An 8,772-nucleotide genomic window follows, 5' to 3' on the forward strand; every position below is an offset into this window, starting at 1 on the left:
GTAGAGAGAAAACGCTAGAGGAGGAGTAAAATCATATCTAAAACTAAAATTATGCGGAATGAATGTTGTTCCTGGTCTCTGCATGTTCCTGGCCTAATCTGCTTTTCTGGACCGAAAACTGGGTCAAACAGGGCCAAATCGCCCCCAGTTAAATTCTGCAGATTCTGCAGATCGCGCACGTCATGCGATCGCGTCATTCAGGTATTCGCGTCATCCAGCGTTTTGCCTTGCACGCGTGCGCATCGTCCACGCCTTCGCGTCACTTGTGCAGTTTCCAATTTGCGCGGTCGCGTGAGCCATGCGTCCGCGTTACTGCATTTCCTCTATGTCGCGCGGTCCGTGAGCCATACGTCCGCGTCACTTCTCGCTGGTCATCTCCTTAATTTCTTGTGTTCCTTCCATTTTTGCAAGCTTCCTTTCCAATCTCCAAGTCATTCATGCCTATAAAGCCTGAAACACTTAGCACATAGATCACGGCATCGAATGGAATAGAGAATTAAAACATAATTAAAAGTCTCTAGGAAGCAAGTTTTCAACCATGAGTATTTTTAGGAAGGAATTATAAATGTACGCTAATCAAATGATAAGTGGGTAAAGATTTGATAAAACCACACAATTAAACACAATATAAACCATAAAATAATGGTTTTCAACTCCCACACTTAGTCATTAGCATGTCCTCATGCTTAGTTGAAGGAGATAAAATAAATGAGTAAGAACATGTAACTCGTGCAATGCAATGCAACCTATATATGTGAATGCAACTATATGATTCTTGTCTACCTGGTTAAAAGTAAATAAGCTTCAGACATCACAAATCAATTCACTATTCAATTTTATACCATAAGAATAGAATAAAAGCAAAAGTAGCTCATGAAGCCGGGAAATAGAATTAGCTTAACCTACTGATATGTTTATGCTCTAATCTCTCTAGTGAAGGCATCACTCTATCCTTCTTATCATGCTTTCTAGTTTTTGTTTTCACCTAACATCACAAATTTTATACCAAGCAAACATCATGAGGTCTTTTCAAGGTGTAATGGAGCAAGGTAAGGTAGGGATATATATGGCTAATAAGCTTATAATTGATCTTAATTAACCCAAGCTTTCACCAACACACATATATAAATTCTATATAATTAATTTCATACTACTACCCAAAATTTCTTTTCACATTCCATACTCATGTATCACTTTTATTTTAAGGTTATCATATATGCATTGATCCTTGGAATTTTTAACCTTAGCATTGGGGTAATTTTGTCCCCCTTATTTATTTATTGACTATTTTTGGATTTTTTTTAACATAACTTTTAAAATTAAACATAGGTTATCAATGTACATAGATTTTTTTATTCTTATAGTTTTCATGAGTGGTACCCAATTCCATTATATCATCATGACACATTCCTCATTATCTTTTTTCCACAATTTCCCATATAATTAACACACACAATTCTATCTTAAGCCAACAAAGATTCATTGGATATATAATTTTTTTCTGCTTAAGGCTAGTATCTTTTACAAATGTATTTAAAGGCTCAAATGGCTAACAATTTAAAGGTAGGCTTAATTTAAAGTAGCTAAACAAATAATGCCTCGAATCATATAAGCATATAAATATATTAAACATTGGACATATAGGATGAAACAAAATATAGATTACAATCATAGAGAAGTAAACACACAAGAATAAAATAATTATGGTTAAATAATGTAACCATGTATTTAGGCTCGAAGTCTCACTGGTTGTATGTTCTTTAGCTCAAAAATCATGTTCCAAATATAACTTCAAGCAAATTTAACAAAAAAGTTTTGATTAAAATTAGTGAAATTTTGTTCTAAAAATAGGGTCTTAGAAGAAACTTATTACCTTTTCAATCAAGTAGAACATGCATGCAACTAACCTATTCCTATGCAATTTATCTTATTCTACAAAAGAAAAACTAACTAAATATCCTATTTTATTGGTGTTAGGGAAGAGAAATTACCTCCGGAAGTCAGGTACTGACCGACCTCCCCACACTTAAGGCTTTGCACCATCCTTGGTGCCATCTGTTAGGAACAAAGGTGGGCTGATAGCAGTATCTCCACAGTCGGGACCGTCATGGCTCCCTGTGCTGGTAAAAGAAGTGGAGTCTGGGGTGTCTGAGTCCTTGAATTTTCCCATAATCAGCTCCTTGAGGTATGTGAATCGGCGCTTGTTACGACGCTCTCTTAGCTTCGCTTTCTGTTCTTGCCGATCCAACCTTTCAAGTAACTGATGGAGCAGTTGATTTATTGTAGGTGCTTGTGATGTTGAAGGAGGAATGTCTTCAGCTGGTTCAGTAGGCTGGCTTGTAGTGGCTGCTGGAGGTCTGATATATTTCCCGTTAGGGACATACTGATCATCCCGTGGAAGCATGGCTTTGGTGTCCCCAGCTCTGTAGGAGACTCCGGCCGCTGAGACAAGATCTGAGACCAGGGCGGGAAAAGGTAAGTTGCCTGTAATTTGTACGTGTCCCATAGCATTCCGGATGTGTCCTGGTAGGTTCAGAGGTTGATCTGTAAGGATGCACCATAGTAGAACGGCCATGTCTGCAGTAAATAAGGACTCGTGAGTGCTCGGAAAGACATAATGGGACATAATCTGTGCCCATACGCGAGCCTCCAAGGTAAGTGCGGAAGCCAATATTCCCTTAGGACGGGAACGATGGTATCCGTAGATCCATCTGCTGCCAGGTAGGGCGATAATTCTGAGAACAGCGTCCCAGTCAAATTGGTACATCTGGCGCTTGAGTGCGGCTTCTTGAAATGTGTCCAGTCCTTCTGGAGTAGGGGGAAGATCTAAAGCTCGTTGAATGGCCTCTTCTGTAATGGGGACTTGCTTTTGACGGACATAGACTGCAGGGTTGGCAGGTGGAAATTGGAGTAGAACTCGACTATCCAAGAAAGATTAACCTGTCGTGGCTGTCTCCGTAGGAAACCCCATTGTCTTCGTTCAATTTGCGGCTCAACCAAGGTAGCAATATTGGGCGGGAGGATAATAAGGTATTCGTTGTTGTAACTCCGTTCTGTCAGGATGGGGAACATCTGCTCACAGTAGCGATTGGGAAATCGCGCAGTGTCCTTTGCTGGGAAGGCTTTCTCTTTTTCATCAACCTTTATAATCCTCTTAATTCTTTTTGTTGAGGGCTTTACTGCAGTTGAAGAAGGCTCTACCACTAATGCTTTTTGTTCCTCTCCTTGCTGGTGGTTTGGGAGTAGCTTTCTCTTTTCCTTTCTTGGTGGCCATCCTGAAAAGGGAAAAAAGAAAGTAACTTTGAATTCAAAGGGATAGAGTAAGGAAGAGGATGGTATAGGTGATAATCAATGCACAGGAAAGAAGGATTTCGTTAACACATGGTCATTACTACATGTGAAAAGTTCATCAAAGGAAATAAAGTAAGTGCATTTTTTTGGTAATTAGATGCAGGATGTTTATTGGCATGCTGGCAAAGGCATGAGTAGCATAGATCAAGCATTAATTACTTAAATATGTTATCACTCGTAACAAACTGGCCATCACGTTTGTATTGACAATTATTTTCAATGAATAAAATAGGAAAGGGGTTTTGTGAGAAACATGCATTAGAATAGATGAGCGGATAATTTTATACGCTTTTTGGGCCATTGTTTTTAGGTATGTTTTTTAGGTAGAATCTAGTTACTTTTAGGGGGGGGGATTTTTCCATTAGTTTTTAATGTTTAAATTCACATTTTCTGGACTTTTGACTATGAGTTCTGGTTGGTTTGTTTGTTTTTCTGTGATTTCAGGTATTTTCTGGCTGAAATTGAGGACTTGAGCAAAAATCAGATTCAGAGGTAGAAGAAAGACTGCTGATGCTGTTGGATTCTGACCTCCCTGCACTCAAAGTAGATTTTCTGGAGCTATAGAACTCAAAATGGCGCGCATTTAATTGCGTTGGAAAGTAGACATCCAGGGCTTTCCATAAATATATAATAGTCCATACTTTGACCGAGTTTAGATGACGTAAAAGGGCGTTGAACGCCAGTTCTACGCTGCTATCTGGAGTTAAACGCCATAAACACGTCACAAACCAGAGTTGAACGCCAGAAATACGTTACAACCTGGCGTTCAACTCCAGAAAGAGCCTCTGCACGTGTAACATTCAAGCTCAACCCAAGCACACACCAAGTGGACCCCGGAAGTGGATTTATGCATCAATTACTTACTTCTGTAAACCCTAGTAACTAGTTAGTATAAATAGGACTTTTTACTATTGTATTTGACATCTTTGATTATCTTTTGATCTATTGATCACGTTTGGGGGCTGGCCATTCGGCCATGCCTGGACCTTTCACTTATGTATTTTCAACGGTAGAGTTTCTACACTCCATAGATTAAGGTGTGGAGCTCTGCTGTTCCTCATGAATTAATGCAAAGTACTACTGTTTCTTTTCAATTCAACTTATTCCGCTTCTAAGATATTCATTCGCACTTCAACATGAATGTGATGAACGTGACAATCATCATCATTCCCTATGAACGCGTGCCTGACAACCACTTCCGTTCTACCTTAGATTGAATGAGTATCTCTTGGATCTCTTAATCAGAATCTTCGTGGTATAAGCTAGATTGATGGCGGCATTCACGAGAATCCGGAAGGTCTAAACCTTGTCTGTGGTATTCCGAGTAGGATTCTGGGATTGAATGACTGTGACGAACTTCAAACTCGCGAGTACTGGGCGTATGACAGACGCAAAAGAGGGTGAATCATATTCCAGCATGATCGAGAACCTCAGATGATTAGCCGTGCTGTGACAGAGCATTTGGACCATTTTCACAAGAGGATAGGATGCAGCCATTGACCACGGTGATGCCTCCAGACGATTAGCCATGCAGTGACAGCGCATCGGACCATTTTCCAGAGAGGATGAAAAGTAGCCATTGACAATGGTGATGTCCTTACATAAAGCCAGCCATGGAAAGGAGTAGGACTGATTGGATGAAGACAGCAAGAAAGCAGAAGTTCAGATGGACGAATGCATCTCTATACCTTTATCTGAAATTCTCACCAATGACATACATAAGTATTTCTATCTTTATTTTCTGTCTATTTATTATTTAATTTCGAAAACTCCATAATCAATTATTATCCGCCTGACTGAGATTTACAAGATGACCATAGCTTGCTTCATACCAACAATCTCCGTGGGATCGACCCTTACTCACGTAACGTTTATTACTTGGACGACCCAGTGCACTTGCTATTTAGTTGTATCGAAGTTGTGAATGAAAAACAATTTATTAAGACGTGTGTACAGAGTTTTTGGCACCGTTGCCTGAGATCACAATTTCGTACACCAAGTTTTTGGCGCCGTTGCCGGGGATTGTTCGAGTTTGACAACTGACGGTTCATCTTGTTGCTCAGATTAGGTAATTTTCTTTTTATTTTCAAAAAGTTTTCAAAAACTTTTCAAAAAAAAAAAATCTTTCAAAAATTTCTCATCTGTTTTTGAAAATTATTTCAGAATTTTGAAGAATGAATTCTAGAGTTTCATGAAAAATGTTGGAGCCTGGCTGGCTGTAAAGCCATGTTTAATTCCTTTGGATAGGGCTTCCAACCATCAGCATAGAGGCAAGTTAATTGGAATGTCAGTTGTGGCATGTCTAAGTTACATACTAAAGCTTGGCTGGCTATTAAGCCATGCCTAACCCTCAGATTGGAGCTTTAGACTAAGAGTACAGGATTCCTGGAATTCATACTAAAAATTTTGAAATCCTTATTTTCTTTTTTTTCTATATGTTTTTCGAAAATAATATACAAAAATCCAAAAAAAAAATTTATAAAATCAAAAATATTTTGTGTTTCTTGTTTGAGTCTTGAGTCAAATTTTAAGTTTGGTGTCAATTGCATGTTCATCTTGCATTTTTCGAAAAAAAATTCACGCATTCATGGTGTTCTTCATGTTCTTCAAGTTGTTCTTGGTAAATCTTCTTGTTTGATCTTGATGTTTTCTTGTTTTGTGTCTTTTCTTATTTTTCATATACATTCTTGCATTCATGGTGTCTGAACATGAAAGATTTCTAAGTTTGGTGTCTTGTATGTTTTCTTTGCATATAAAATTTTCAAAAATATGTTCTTGATGTTCATCATGATCTTCAAAGTGTTCTTGGTGTTCATCTTGACATTCATAGCATTCTTGCATGCATTCATTGTTTTGATCTAAAAATTTTCATGCATTGCATCATTTTCATGTTTTTCTCTCTCTTCATTAAAAATTCAAAAAAATATCTTCTCCTTTTTCTTCTCATAAATTCGAAAATTTGAGTTGACTTCTTCAAAACTTTTTAAAATCTAGTTGTTTCTTATGAGTCAAATCAAATTTTCAATTTAAAAATCTTATCTTTTTCAAAATCTTTTTCAAAAATCAAATCTTTTTCATTTTTCTTAGTTATTTTCGAAAATTTTAAAAATATTTTTCAAAAATCTTTTTCTTATCTTTATCTCCTAATTTTCAAAAATAACATCATCAATTAATGTTTTGATTCAAAAATTTCAAGTTTGTTACTTGCTTGTTAAGAAAGATTCAAACTTTAAGTTCTAGAATCATATCTTGTGATTTCTTGTGAATCAAGTCATTAATTGAGATTTTAAAAATCAAACCTTTTTCAAAACTAATTTCAATCATATCTTTTCAAAAATATCTTCTTATCTTATCTTTTTCAAAATCATATCTTTTTCAAAAATTGGATTTTAAAATATCTTTTCTAACTTCTTATCTTCTTATCTTTTCAAAATTGATTTTCAAAATTTGTTTCAACTAACTAACTAACTTTTTGTTTGTTTCTTATCTTTTTCAAAACTACCTAACTAACTCTCTCTCTCTCTCTCTAATTTTCGAAAATATCTCCCTCTTTTTCAAAAATTCTTTTTAATTAACTAATTATTTTAGTTTTTGATTTTAATTTTCGGAAATTACTAACCTTTTCAAAAACTATTTTCGAAAATCACTAACCCTTTTTCAAAAATAATTTTCGAAAATCCTTCTCTCTCATCTTCTTCTGTTTATTTATTCATCTACTAATATCTCTCTATCACTCACCAAAAATCTGAACCCTCTCTCTCTCTCTGAGTTCAGATTTTCTCTTCTTCTTTTCTTCTACTCACACAGGGACCTCTATACTGTGGTAAAAAGGATCCCTATTATTATTATTTTTTTGTTCCCTCTTTTTCATATGAGTAGGAGCAAGGACAAGAACATTCTTGTTGAAGCAGATCCAGAACCTGAAAGGACTCTGAAGAGGAAACTAAGAGAAGCTAAATTATAATAATCCAACAAGCACCTTTCAGAAATTTTCGAACAGGAAGAAGAGATGGCAGCCGAAAATAATAATAATGCAAGGAGGATGCTTGGTGACTTTACTGCACCTAATTCCAATTTACATGGAAGAAGCATCTCCGTCCCTACCATTGGAGCAAACAATTTTGAGCTGAAACCTCAATTAGTTTCTCTGATGCAGCAGAACTACAAGTTTCATGGACTTCCATCTGAAGATCCTTTTCAGTTCTTAACTGAATTTTTGCAGATCTGTGATACTGTTTAGACTAATGGAATAGATCCTGAAGTCTACAGGCTCAAGCTTTTCCCTTTTGCTGTAAGAGACAGAGCTAGAGTATGGTTGGACTCTCAACCTAAGGATAGCCTGAACTCTTGGGATAAGCTGGTCAAGGCTTTCTTAGCCAAGTTCTTTCCTCCTCAAAAGCTGAGTAAGCTTAGAGTGGATGTTCAAACCTTCAGACAGAAAGAAGGTGAATCCCTCTATAAAGCTTGGGAGAGATACAAGGAACTGACTAAAAAGTGTCCTTCTGGCATGCTTTCAGAATGGACCATCCTGGATATATTCTATGATGGTCTGTCTGAATTAGCTAAAATGTCATTGGATACTTCTGCAGGTGAATCCATTCAACTAAAGAAAATGCCTGCAGAAGCTTAAGAACTTATTGACATGGTTGCTAATAACCAGTTCATGTACACTTCTGAGAGGAATCCTGTGAGTAATGGGACGCCTCAGAAGAAGGGAGTTCTTGAAATTGATACTCTGAATGCCATATTGGCTCAGAATAAAATATTGACTCAGCAAGTCAATATGATTTCTCAGAGTCTGAATGGAATGCAAGCTGCATCCAACAGTACTCAAGAGGCAGCTTCTGAAGAAGAAGCTTATGATCCTGAGAACCCTGCAATAGCAGAGGTGAATTACATGGGTGAACCATATGGAAACACCTATAACCCCTCATGGAGAAATCACCCAAATCTCTCATGGAAGGATCAAAAGCCTCAACAAGGCTTTAATAATGGTGTAAGAAACAGGTTTAGCAATAGCAAGCCTTTTCCATCATCCACTCAGCAACAGACAGAGAACTCTGAACAAAATACTTCTAATTTAGAAAACTTAGTCTCTGATCTATCTAAGGCCACTGTAAGTTTCATGAATGAAACAAGGTCCTCAATTAGAAATTTGGAGGCACAAGTAGGCCAGCTGAGTAAAAGGATCACTAAAATCCCTCCTAGTACTCTCTCAAGCAATACAGAAGAAAATCCAAAAGGAGAGTGCAAGGCCATTGAATTGATCACCATGGCGGAACCTGTAAGGGAGGGAGAGGACGTGAATCCCAAGGAGGAAGACCTCCTGGGATGTCCAGTGATCAATAAGGAGCTTCCCTCTAAGGAACCAAAGGAATCTGAGACTCATCTAGAGACCATAGAGATTCCATTGAACCTCCT

At 37.2% G+C, this 8,772-nt stretch overlaps 1 non-coding gene across 1 annotated transcript; it reads right to left on the reverse strand.

Annotated features, from left to right (window-relative positions):
- Positions 1-7,756: 7,756 nt before the first annotated feature.
- LOC112739977 (small nucleolar RNA R71) lies at positions 7,757-7,860 on the reverse strand. Its single transcript, XR_003170909.1, has one exon. It is a non-coding gene; the product is annotated as a small nucleolar RNA R71 (small nucleolar RNA).
- Positions 7,861-8,772: the final 912 nt, after the last annotated feature.

Source organism: Arachis hypogaea, chromosome 13 (assembly GCF_003086295.3).
Source record: "Arachis hypogaea cultivar Tifrunner chromosome 13, arahy.Tifrunner.gnm2.J5K5, whole genome shotgun sequence".
Classification (NCBI taxonomy): Eukaryota; Viridiplantae; Streptophyta; class Magnoliopsida; order Fabales; family Fabaceae; genus Arachis; species Arachis hypogaea.